This window comes from Ctenocephalides felis, unplaced genomic scaffold (genome assembly GCF_003426905.1).
Source record: "Ctenocephalides felis isolate EL2017-DRISC unplaced genomic scaffold, ASM342690v1 CF-g0.4_SCAFFOLD_01886, whole genome shotgun sequence".
In the NCBI taxonomy this organism is placed as follows: Eukaryota; Metazoa; Arthropoda; class Insecta; order Siphonaptera; family Pulicidae; genus Ctenocephalides; species Ctenocephalides felis.
Window position 1 is genome coordinate 83,561,110 of NW_020538040.1, and position 13,915 is coordinate 83,575,024.

Genomic DNA, 13,915 nt, shown 5'->3' on the forward strand with positions numbered 1-13,915 from the left:
TATTTCTTCCAGAATTGCTTTTATGTGTATATATTAGGTTTTTATGTTAAAGATTCCATGCTGTTAATAAGTCAATTTGGAGTCTAAATAGAATGCCAGGATATGTTCCTATAAGAATCTGATCACATTCGAATGAACGCATTAGAATCTTACTACTGCTGTAAACTTATTCCTACTGTAATACGTTGAATTTGCTACCTTTAAACGGATCACGAAAGTGAATGAAAGTTATCGTTAGTTTTCATTTCTAACTGCCCATGATACCGTAGTTTCTTAATAATACAACACATCAGTCAGTAGCTAGACTACTATTCTAATTAGACTCTTAAAATAATATTTATATGATGATTATGTTAAACTTGTAAAACTAAATTTCGATAATTTTTTAACAAACTTTATAATATATAATTGATTTGTTTATGCATATTTTCTGCCTTGAAACTGACATTTCATTTTAATATACATGCATTATTTTACATTTAGTCAATGAATTTTTAAAAAGTGTGACAATCCAGCAATTAATAATTATATAACTATACATATAGTCATGGAAACTAATTAATAATCACAAATAATTTATAGCCATAAACTCAATAAGGTCTATATTTCACTCTGCACGAAACTTATACGCCCGCATCAACTATCTAACTTAAATATAGAAACATGATATATTTCTATCCGCAGTTCGTGCATCAACTAAGAATAGAATGAATGTATTCTAGAATAAATATGCTCGTAATAAATATTCAGAAATAGATAAATAATTGAAGTAAATATGTTACGCAAAATCGTGTGGATTGTAATAATTATTTTTATACGATACATTTTGAACCTATTTCCGACTTGTGTAACGACGATATCTGTTTCAAAACTTTATCTTGGAATCGGCAATGTAATCCTCAAATCGAATTTGTGTTCGAATAAACGGATCACAACCCCTATCCCTTGCAAGATCAAACCCATCGCGACCTATGACACCTTACTCCTCCATATTTAATTGGATATATGCTGGATTGTCTTTGTCACTTGAACAAATATTTGCCCACTGAATTAAACACATTTTCTTCTATCGATGTATATTACATTCGATGCACATATACACTTCAATGAATTTACGCACAAACAAGCATATTATATATATATATATATATATATATATATATATATGTAGTATTTTTAGTTTTGTGATTTATTTTTATGACACGTTTGCAAATTTGGAATTAATGAGTCCTTTTATCAATTAAAACACCTGTAACTTTCGCTGATACCTTTAACAAAAATTCGATTTCTTTAAACCTTGCAACTAGTTCTCATATATTTTTATATTGACGCATGCTTCGCTTTTGTCATACCAAAACATGAGAAGATTTCAAAGCTCTCATGTATATAATGTAATTACGTTGTAACGACTATCTTGTGTACTGAATTCTACTATTGCACTCTGTATTATTGGATTATGAAAAATTAAAGTACGTAATCTTCTCCTTCGGTTGCTTATTTAGTTTAATAAATATATACACATGTTTTAGTAATAATAATCAACTGTATACACAAAAATTAGGTGAATAAATTATTCTTAAAGTTAATCACAACTCAAATGATATAACTAAAACTTTCTTTAATTATTTTTGGTACTAACTTGAAGCAAATAGTACTAATGAATATGCGGCCATTGTGTTTTTATTTGAACTAATTAAATTATCCTCGACGACAATCATTCTATTAAAAAAAATATTAACATCTAGTTGTTAATAACATGTATCCACTAACCTATACAGTGCTCTTGATTTACGTTATGTATATTTGTTACATATATTTGTGTGTAATTACATATAAATGTTCTTAAACGTTTTGACATAAAGTTTTAAAATTAAATTTCTAACGATATATTATGAGTAACGATTATTAATGAGTATTACGATATAATCCTTATACTTGTATGTGAAAATAACTTTTAGCTCATCTGTTTCTTACTAAATATTTGTATCATTTGATCAATTTTAACTTGTTATTTGAATTAACGATGATTATTTTTAAATTCTGATTTTGTGCTTGAATAGATATTTAACTCTATTATTATATTGTTATATTAGATAAGACATAGTTATATTGTGCATAATAAAAGCACACAATTGATGAATATACTTCATTAAATACAATTCATTTCAAACTGTAAAATGCATGCAAACTAATTTCATAACAAATATACATCGCCAACTTAGTTTGGAATGTTCAGTTGTGGTGAGATCTGCACATAGTTTAGTTGCTTCGGTTGCTAGTCCGAGAACCAGCAGTTATATGGACTACATATTAGATACAAGTCATCCTTTATTGTACACACAACTAATATATTATGCTTCCTTCACACAGAGTATTCAAACATACTTTGATCATCAAATCTTTATCAATATGAAATTGATATTTAATTTTATATTGATATTTTCCGATTAATTTTATTGGACTTTTATAACGTATCCTAATACTTTGTTATAACAACAGCTTTTACAAATATATCTGGTTTCGGCCGTAAAAACACGAGTTAACTCGTGACTGGTCAACAAAGTGTTAAAACATAAATATGTTGTATTGTTTTTTGGCAATAGTATGACATTATCTACACATGTATGTTGGCCCCACTCCGATTTTATTTAGCTCACAGTCCAACACAGGCATCAATCATTTAAATTAGTTGGCACCTTGCACTTATTTTGCAAAGATCTGATTTTTTTCGCCTCGATAACGTTTAAAAATTAATTAATTCATGTAAATAGCTTTTACTCGAACATTTCAGCATTTGTCTAATACTTACACTGAATTTTACACAAGCATCTACTATCAATCATATTTTTGACAAAGCAATGCGAAATTTTATTACGGGATTTATGAGCCTTGAGCACTGCGAAGACAGAATGCTAATAAATGATGCGAGTGAAGGAATGTAATTTGCTCTTCTCTGACCGTGTTTCTCGTTGATTTATTTTTATTTTTATGTCGATTTGTCAATTAATCTATTTATTTATTTATTTATAAAGAATAGCAGTATTATAATCCGCAATAGATCTGTAATGCGCTTTTCCTTGTGTAACTTCGCAACGTCAAAAGCGAAGAAATGTAAAGTACTCCTAAGACCTTTCAACCCAATTGTGTTGAGCGTTTATCGTTGTTCATTGTATTGTGTACTCGTATCTCTGAGACAGCTAGGAGGCAAGAAACCAACACGCTATACCGCGGCTTTTCTAACTAATATTTATACTTACTTATCTTACATTCTGTTGTATCATTATCTCGCACGCTTTCATTTCAATGCTTTGTTTTGATAATGTTACAAGTTAAATTCATAACAATTCAAAATTTTATTTATACGGCAGTGATTATGAAGGTAACACTATTTATAACCGAATTGCCTCAATAGTCAAAGTATATAACACAAATAGAAGTCAGAGTATTCACTTTCATTTCAGGTCGAATCCCCAGTATAAGCCTAAGTAATCCCCTGAAGAGCCATTATATATTTTGGTACCATTCCTAAAATGCGAGACTTTCTTTTTCTGGGCTTCATATTTATCTTACACTCAATTTTTGATTTATTTACAAATATTCAAAACAATTAAAAAATTTAATGTGGCGGAAAGATTTACCGATATCTCACAAGCAAAAATGTAAGGGTACCAGAGAATTGTAACAATCAAATTTTTCAAACAATATTCATATTACAATGTAATATATACCTTTTTCCATATATTTATCGAAGTTTTTTTCTAAATATTTTAACTGGTATTCAGATCTTCTTTGGTTTACCAACTTTTGAATTTTTGGCCATTCTGTTGCTGGATGCATAGTGGCTTTTCTATACAACTCGTATCTTGTAAAAAGTGAAATTTGTGCCCGAAATATATAATGTATTGAGTTATATAGGTATAATATAATATTTTTGAACTATATTTCTAAACATGAATAGGATTATATTGATTATCAATATTAAAAAATAACTTTAATTGCGCATTGTAATACAAATATTGTTATAATTAAAAAAAAATGAGATTACTTTTGTCTGGTGCCTTTATATTTGATGCTTGTGATATATCTGTAAATCTCTCCGCCGCACTAAATTTTTTGACTCGTGCAGAAATAGTGCTGGCGTGTAATGAATGGTGTACACCAAGCAAGAAGCTACGTGCGTCAAATCTTTCACGTCCGACGCGGTGTGGAGACCGAAGTCTTCGCTGTGGGGAGCATTGTCTCGATTAATCTTCCGTCCTCCTGTAACCAAACTGTTTCGAGAGGGTCGGCGGGCTCAGAAACAAGCAGCTAGCGTTTACAAATTCGTTGAATTAATGTGTAATTTGTAAACATAATCACACGTATAAACAAGTCGACTCCGAGTATTATATTCCAAGTTCTTATGTTTGCTTGAACAAAATAGCTTTTACCTAAAAACAATCAAACTTTACAATTACGATTATGATTGTGAATGAAATGCACTTCGAAAGATCATGTTATTTTTAAGTTTATATTTTTTTCTTGGATTTTTTTATTATCACACTCTTGAAGTATTTTACCTTGCGCCAAACTTTGATGATACTTGCCAACAAACTTTAGGACAATTTTTAAAGAAGGATCTTCCAAAGTTGATCAATGTTGAATGTTTTAAATTCATAGTTGCATCATCATCATTTAAGTTCATATTGCATCATTATTATTGATTGCGGCCCTAGAAACATGATTCACGGTTACGGTTCTAAAGTTTAAATGAAGAAAAATAATAAAAATTGACCACAATAATCGAAAAATGGCCACAGTTTGCACTTAAAAGCTAATACTATCACTCTGTTTCAGTTTGACGTTGAAATCTGCGATATATTATGATATTATTGTATTAGGTTTTATATACTAAAGTAACGTTAAGGCTGCTTGCTAATATATTGCATATTCTGCGAATAACATGTGGGTTTCCGCAAGTGGCAGTGTCAACAACTGTAACATTTAAAAGATTAACTCTCTAAATTGAATATATAATAAAATGCGTGTTTAGAATATTTTTAAATTGACGAATTGACTGTTAAATAATTAAATAATATGTTCTAAAGTCAAGCAGAAAAAATCCTCAAAATAATTTTTAATTAAAATAAAGGAAAATTATTGGAATTGCTACTTATATATGTCAAAACAATCATTGTATATTTTCTATACAGATATTTGTCCTATAAATGCTATTAATTTAATGCATAATGAATACATTAAATAGAAGATGTTTTAGATGATACTAAGATTCATATTGTACGCTTGAATGAGCATGTTTATGTGAGTGTATAATTTAGAAGCATCATCTCTGTTGTGAACGGATCTCGATAATAATTATTTACATACAATATGATTTTACGAATACAATTTTTTTTTTTTTTTTTTTTTTTTTTTTTTTTTTTAATAGCAATCAGAAAAAACAATTTCTATAAGCTATTGTGATGGTTATTAGAAGTCCAGTAACAATACTGAAATTCTATATATATGAAATGACGGAGATCACCCCAGTGGGTTACTCCATTTTAATGCATTAGATCGAAGGGATGCTTCTTCTTCAATCTTCTAATATGTGATGTTTGTAGTACGGGAAGTAATGTGGGGTTCTTGTGGTTGAAGATCTTGTCGTGATGGATTCCACTTCTGTTTTTTACTACCTCTTGGACGGTATCGATTCTTAGATCGTTATGTAGTATTCGGTTGCTGACATACCAAGGTGCATTTGCAATACACCGTAAAATTTTGGATTGTTTCCTTTGAATAGATGCAATTCTTGATTTACTGGCGCAGCCCCACAACTCTACGCCATAAGTCCAAATCGGTTTTATTGTCGCTTTATAAAGTAGAATTTTGTTTTCTAATGATAATTTAGATTTACCATTAATGAGCCAGAACAGTGACTTCGTTTTTCTTTCCATTTGTTTTGTTTTGCTGTTTATATGAGTAATCCAATTTAATTTGCTATCCAAGTACATTCCCAAATATTTTACAGAAGCAGATTCAGGGATAATTTTATTATTAATAGACACCGAAGGACATTTACCCTTCATTAATGTAAAAGTTATATGGTGAGATTTGTCTTCATTGATTTTTGTGCGCCAATAGTTAGACCAGTTTTCAATTTTATTTAGGTGATGTTGCAGTTTGATACTTGCCAGTAGTGGATCTTTGTCAGTAGAAATAATTACTATATCATCTGCAAAGGTTCCAATGGTTGTATCTTCCAAAACCGGAATGTCTCTTGTATATAATATATATAATAAAGGTCCCAGAGCGCTGCCCTGCGGAACACCTGCTTCAAAAACGCGAAAATCAGAAAAATCAGTACCAATTTTTGTGCGAAATTGTCTGTTCTGTAGATACGACTGGAAAAAATGATGGTATTCGGGCAACAAATTATTAATTTTTGTTAGGAGTCCTTCATGCCACACTTTATCGAATGCTTGCTTGACATCTAGAAACGCTGCAGTACAGTATTCCTTTTTTTCAAATGCTTTAAGTATATTATCCACAACCTTGTGGCATTGCTGAATGGTGGAATGCTTGCGTCGAAAACCAAATTGGTGATCTGGAAATAAGTCATTATGATTAACAAATATATCATTCAGTATAAGTTTTTCAAACACTTTTGCCAAAGTGGAAATGAGATTTATTGGCCTATATGAATCAACAAGCTCAGGGTTTTTGTCCGCTTTTGCTATCAATATAATTTCTGACGATTTCAAAGCGTTTGGCCAGTAATTAAGTCTTAATATAGCATTTATGACGTAAGTAATTAAGACGAATCCCTTTTTAGGTAGTTCCTTTAGCATTTTGGGAGTGATGAGGTCCATGCCTGGAGCTTTTCTATTACGCAAAGAATGACATTGTGAGAGAACTTCTCCAGGTGAGAATCTAGGAACACGATGAATCGTAGATGGTAGTGGAGTCTGGTTTCCCGTTCGTGAATTATCGTTGTATTCAGAAATATTAGGTTTGAATACTGTTTCTAGATAGTCTGCAAAACACTTAACCTTTTCTTCATTACTCCTAGCCCAGGAAAAACCGTTTGCTGTGGCGACTTACGAATACAATTACATGCATTTTTGATCACTGACAAAAAATTTAGACAACGAGTGGATTAGCATATATGAACATATTAACCTTTCAACAGCAACGCGTTCCCGATGCTTTATACGAACGTAAAACAATATATACACATATTATGGAAGTCATTTGCTAATTGCAATGTGTTGTTCATTAACCCGCGAGCAACTGGTTCAGCGCTTATATTTCGTGTATTTAGAATTGTCTCTGCTGGCATTGACGTATTATGGTTGCATTCAATCGCAACTTGTGTTGTTACGCGCATAAATAATTTATTTGGATTATTCAACGCACATTTTATTTAGTTGACAGTTGTTGTGCTTATATTACTACAGAATTGTGAAATGGACAACTGAAAAAATTGATTTTAAGTTACAAATCACATGCCTTTTATGCCTGATAGAAAATCTATGTTCTAAATATTTGCTTAATTTTCGAACAATGATTTTACGTGAGAATCTCATCAGTGAGATGCCTAATAAGTTTTATGTAATAAATGCAAATTTTTGTTGAAATTTTAACTGCATGCTTGAACTATTATATAAACAAAAATTTTGGCATTGAGATAAATGAGATAGGTTTATAATTTAATAAACTGAATATAAATGTATACTAATTTAATGATCATATATAATATTTTAATTACGTTTTTTGTGACTTGTAGTGACGTTAATTATATTATGTTTTTGTTATTATCAACTTGAATCTGCCGCGTTATTTCATTTTTAATGTATCACATCATTTGCATTCATTATGTGTATTATGATTTATTACGTATACTCTATCATGTAATTTTCAATGCCTGTATTTTGGTTCAAACGAACTGCGTTCTGAAATGTTTTTATCGGTAATTTGATTTAATCTTTGGTTGGGCTTCCGTATTAGCTCTTGGCCTGGTCCCGGGAACAGTAGTAACTGCTTTGGGGTAGGATGTATGTACATACATATCTGGTACGTATCTCTGTATAGAGAACGCGGAAGTCGGTTCTGAGGGATTTCGACATACTGCTTAACTGTATGAGCAGCAAGCGGATTTGTACTACTGACTGAGTTCGTATCAAAAGGAAGGGTGACGATTGTACATACACGACATGATAACGTCCGTTACATTACGACTTGGTTACTCACTACAGACTGCAACATTTTGTATTAAAGACATCATTATCATCGTTAATATCAATCGGTATAAACAGAAATTCTGTGTTCTTAACTTAGTGGCTTGCTTAATAATTCTTCCATCGAAGGTTTATCGAATAATTTATCTTATGCTCGTCTTTTCAATTTCATTCGAACTTCCCTGAAAATAGAAGCTTTTGTTTTTGTTGTATTTTATACAACATTCCAGTCTTGGCATCCAATATGCGATCCTGTTTGTAGTTGTTAAATTTCAGAAATGGGATTTGGAAGATGAAACAGTCGGAATTTTCGTCGTTTATTTATCTTAAGTGGTGCGTATTTTTGTTTTGCCCACACATTAAATATAAAGCGTTTCCAAGTTATTTCGGTATGGTTTTACCTAATTACATTACTTACGGGAGTTAAGAATAGAAGCTATAGGTATACATATCAGAATTAATACAAGTTTACATTCTAGCACGTTTTATTAACATATGAATATATAATAATACGAATATATATTCTCATTTAAGGACAGTTATTATCAATATTTGCATCGCGCTCGTCAATAATGCCACAACTCTTGTCTCTTCAATTCAACTTATCAATGTCTATATAATATATAAAACCATAATATATAATGTTTGTTCTGTAAATCAGCTTATAATAGTGACTTTCAGAGTTTAATTTCATTACTGATGGATATTCCATACCCAGCTGTGTCTCGTTTTATGATAATTGCGGTTGTGCGACTGTAACACAATCATTTTCCTGTTATTCGCCAGATGAGATAAAAATAGCATTTATGCGAATATGATGTATGTAGAACGTGGTGTTTGAAGTGCTGGTTTAATTTTGCTTCGCTGAAATGTGTTGACAGTAAATAAATGTGACACAACCCTTTCATTAGTTTCCATGTTTATTTGTACGTAATGCTGAATTAATTTATATTTATTTTATTATTTACTTAGTTTATTCAGAAAATAAATTAATAAAAATTTTCGTAACATCATCATATCGCATAAGAAAAGTGTAGTTAATTAATTGGCTGAAAGTTTATTTTCAATAATGGCAGTCTCTCTACATTTAGTGTTGGATGCGCTGTATAGCTCGGATATGGATGGTAACTAATCTCATGCAATAATATTCCGTTGGATATCAGCAAACCCATCCGATCGCTTTTCACTATTTTTGTGCTGCACCTCGCAATGGAGCGAAAAGTTATGTATGCATTGACATGTCACCAATCGCCTCGTCCGTGTGTTCAATTAATACATTGCGTAAAATGGAATGTAACAACTGGCTTTTTGACTTTCTCCTGTCAGTATGCAATTTATAATTCGTCGAGTATGCGTAGGTAGGTGTATTCTTCGCGCCTACGCAGTATTGAATTATTACAATTCCAATCACGATAATGGTCACTAAGCTAGCAACTTTAATTGCAAAATAATTATCACTGTTTGTAAATAAGAGTTCTCGATCTATTCTTTGTATTCAAGTTGAGGTTTAGGCCCTACGCAACTCGCTTCTTATCTCTTTATGGCTATGTGCTGTTCAAGAGCGCTCTCTCATATAGCGTCATTTCCTCTAGATTCTATATTTATCGCATTGAAACGAAACTGAAGGATAAACTGCCCTTAATATTGCATAATTACTTAATGACTATATTAATTAATGAAATATTAAATTACATGTTGTTACTACTGTACACATAATTTTATGTAAATAGATTTTTTATCATATTTTTATTATCATTGTCACTGACAAACCATTTTTGACAAACTTTTTTTTACATATTTATAGCGTTACTGTACCACCTTAGTACCCACTATCAATATATTTTCAATACGATTTTTGATAGATATGCAATTACTTGTCTTAAATGATGTTGCCATAAAAATGTAGATGTTGTCATAAAAATGTAGATGTGTATAATACATATTTGCATAGAGATAACACACAAGGCTAACTCGCTGTCAGTCTCGGTAAAATATTTGTGCGCGTTATAAAAACGGGCATTTCAAAATAATCACATGTTTTTGGGAACTCTCCCTATCGCTGCTAGATTAGATAACGTGTAACATATATTTTCTACCGATAATACAAATTAAATTTCTGTGTACCAAAAATATCTGACAGAATGCTTCACTTGTGTAAATGCAATGTTTTAGTATTTCTGATAAGCTGCGATCCGCTTGCATAATTTCTTTACATTCAATTAAAAGAACAAAATTGTGTGAACTAAATGATAATGATAATGATAAACAGGGGCGCTGTGTTTTAGTAATATCATAGATAATAAGAAATATTTACAAACATGTATTTTTCACACTATTCTCACACTTTCATACTATTCATTCACTTTCCTTGAAGTGGTGAGTGAGGTCATTATCGACAAAAATAACAGTTCTAATAAATTGATACGAAGATTGATGTATATTTAGGTTTATGAAAGATGAGCCGTGAAATTGATCGATCCTTTTCTTTAACAAGTACACAATTTCAAGGCATGTGGCAGTAATTAGCATACGCGTGATGTGAAAAATCTTATCACAGCTGCATCAACAAAGTAGTAACACACAAACGCACCACACTCTATATCCATAAAGACCGCTTCCTATTGAGTGTTGACGCACGCCATTAGCAACTGCCTAGACATAAAATACGCTTACTTATTTCTCTAGTTCTAACATTTACGATGTTATTATAAATTATTATTTATGAATAAATTATTGAAATTCAAATTTCAGAATGCATTAACAGGAAAAGGTGTTAGGATATTTCAGATTGTTCTGCTTAACCATATATCACATTTTGTCACAAATCAGTTCCTGGATAAGTGCCTGCAAATTTAATTTTCATGGCTTCAGTTAAATAAACATAAGTATAACTTCTAAGTTCGCCCTTTTTTCGCCGTTCCGTAAAGTTTTTATATTCGCTTCGAATACAGAGCACTATCAAAGCTCACAAATCTTGGCGGGCTGTGGCCTGACCACGAGATACTAAACTATTCGGAGATGAACCCGGAATCAAGCCGGCGACGTCCTTCTGCCGCGTATGTGAGGAGGGCACGGCCCTCGGCCGCTATAAATACATTAAGGGAGCGAAGAGAGCGTATTTAACAGATTTGCATACGTGTAAAATTATGCAAGGAATAATTATCACGCATCATTTCACCAAATATTATGCGATGAGCGGTCGCTTTCATAGTCATTTCGGCGCCGCTAACGCTCACCTGCAACTAATATTGTTTATTTATATCTTTTGCTAATTTATTTTAGATACAATTGAATCTTAAATTTGATTATTTTTATTGCATCAAATAATTACTTCATTGTAGATATATTTGCATTAAATCGAAACAAATTAGTTACAAATCCATATCAAAAATTCAACATATTGACACTGGAATGAATGGACTGGCATTCATTATTGCAAATACGAATTACCGAAATAAAATGACATTTTCATTTCATTTATATTTCCACGTTTCGCTTTTATGCAAGCTGTGGCGTTTGTACCTTGTGCATTAAGCGAATGCAACACCGAACACAAGTTGACCCAAAATATATATGTATATATGTGTTCATATATAAAAAGCGTACGATTTATTAGCAACCTGTGGTATATTGCGGGTTATATTGTAGGCGACAATGATTTTATATGTGTTTGCGTTCACAATCTATTATTCGCTAGCGTGAATATGTATTTGTTTTCGGTTCGTATGAAATATGGATTTATGGACATGATATTATCTCTATGATGACGCAATGATGACTAATTCGCGAAGGCGTGGTGATGCATCGTGTATCGTCACCATGTACGTGACGATATGTATCAAATGATCTATGTTGAGCAAGCTACTACGATGTGCATTTGTAATAAAAATATTCTAAAATTACTTCTTTCTGAACGAGTTATGTTAAATGAAATTTGTGTTATATTTTTCTATTTCCAAATAACGCGGAATTCATTTTATTTTCCATACAAGCAGTTGCTATAATACTCATTTTAGAGTGTACATTTCATAAATAATTTCATACACGTCTATCAAAATTAATTAAATAAATATTTCCGTACAAATATTAAAGAGTATTAATTGACTGATATAATTGTGGGTAATTGTTTTATGTAATATTATATGATGTAAGAAGCTATTCACAACATCCAGATTTTAACTCGCAATGCACTGATGTCATTTATTTTAGTTATTACTGTATTGTCATTGAAGTTAAGATTGTTGTGCCTAATATTCTCGTTTATTGAAGAAGAATTAATTATATATTGTTGGTTCGTATATAAAGTCTCAATTATATTACAATAGCTAATAATAATGTTCCTCAATTTTACGTTAATCTACATGTCAGGATTTTGACCACTGATTTTATATTCTTCCGTGTTTTTGTTTATCGCGTAAGAAATTGCATGCGGATTGCCACTTTGCGTAAAGTCACCGCACAATCATTGTTCTCAAAACCCGCGCCCCATGTAATTCCAACCTGAAGCGGCTACCACCGCGCGACAATTTATACGCTGCGCAAAACATATTTCATGTTCGCGCATAACAACAAAACACGTTAAAAAGGAAAACAAACAAAAAATAAAATGTCCTCTCTCAGTGAATGCAATAACACGAACTGTTTATTTAGTTACTGTCGCGCCGATTTGCTGCGTGCAGTACGTCCGACGACCGCACTCCAAACAGAGAGAAGGTCTCGCCTACGTTTCTTCTATGGGTTTATATTTTATGGGTGTTGTTTTGAAAGATATGGATTTGGGACATCTTAACCCTTAACGAACGAATGCCGCCATACTCGCGAGATTGTAAATATTCTAAAATAATCTAATGCCGCCACGTTCGTTAAAGGTTGATTTTAGGTAATGCGCACGTTCGTTAAAGGTTGATAATATAATTTGTTTTAAATATATTTTTTATTTACATTACTATTACTCTCAAATAATTGCGCAGTAATATTTCAAAAGCTTTCTCGGTAAAGTAACAATGTATTAAACGCAGCTAAAATGATTAAAAAACTCGTTTTTGCTTGGATTTTCAATAGTTCTGACGTTCGACTGATTTAAAATTTTGATCAAATCTATTTTATTCAATTCGTATTAGTTTTATTTCCGAGAAATTAATCAAATATGATATAATTGCTTAAAATTGCATGTGGACTATTTATACACACATACACATTATATATACATACATACATATATATATATATATATATATATATAACACTACATTTTACTTTTATTTTTATATTACTTATATACTATATATATACATATTAGTTTTTACGCCCTCATTGCTTTATATCCTACATATATTATCCTAGCTATTAAAATTATAAATCACATATCATGTGTGCAGTTTCATGATTTCATTTTATAATTATCTATCATTGCAGCATCAGTGATTAATTAATGCTATGAATATTGTAATGCAATCAATTAATAATATAGTTGCGCTAATTGCGAGCAACAGATACAAATATTTTCGTTTTACAGCATCCGCTATTGACATTTATTTATCACGAATCACGAATATTATTTTCATGGTACATTACACATTACAATTGTTATTATGAATCTTTCATTAAAATGCAATAGAAACAATTAGTTTTGCTTTGCTAATTTAAATGTTTTGTATGTATATATATATATATATATATATATATATATATATATA

General features: G+C 31.1%; 1 protein-coding gene across 7 annotated transcripts in view; it reads left to right on the plus strand.

The window, feature by feature from the left end:
• LOC113378477 (muscleblind-like protein 1) overlaps positions 1-13,915 on the plus strand; it is a 248,109-nt gene that overhangs the window by 55,967 nt on the left and 178,227 nt on the right. The window lies entirely within an intron of this gene.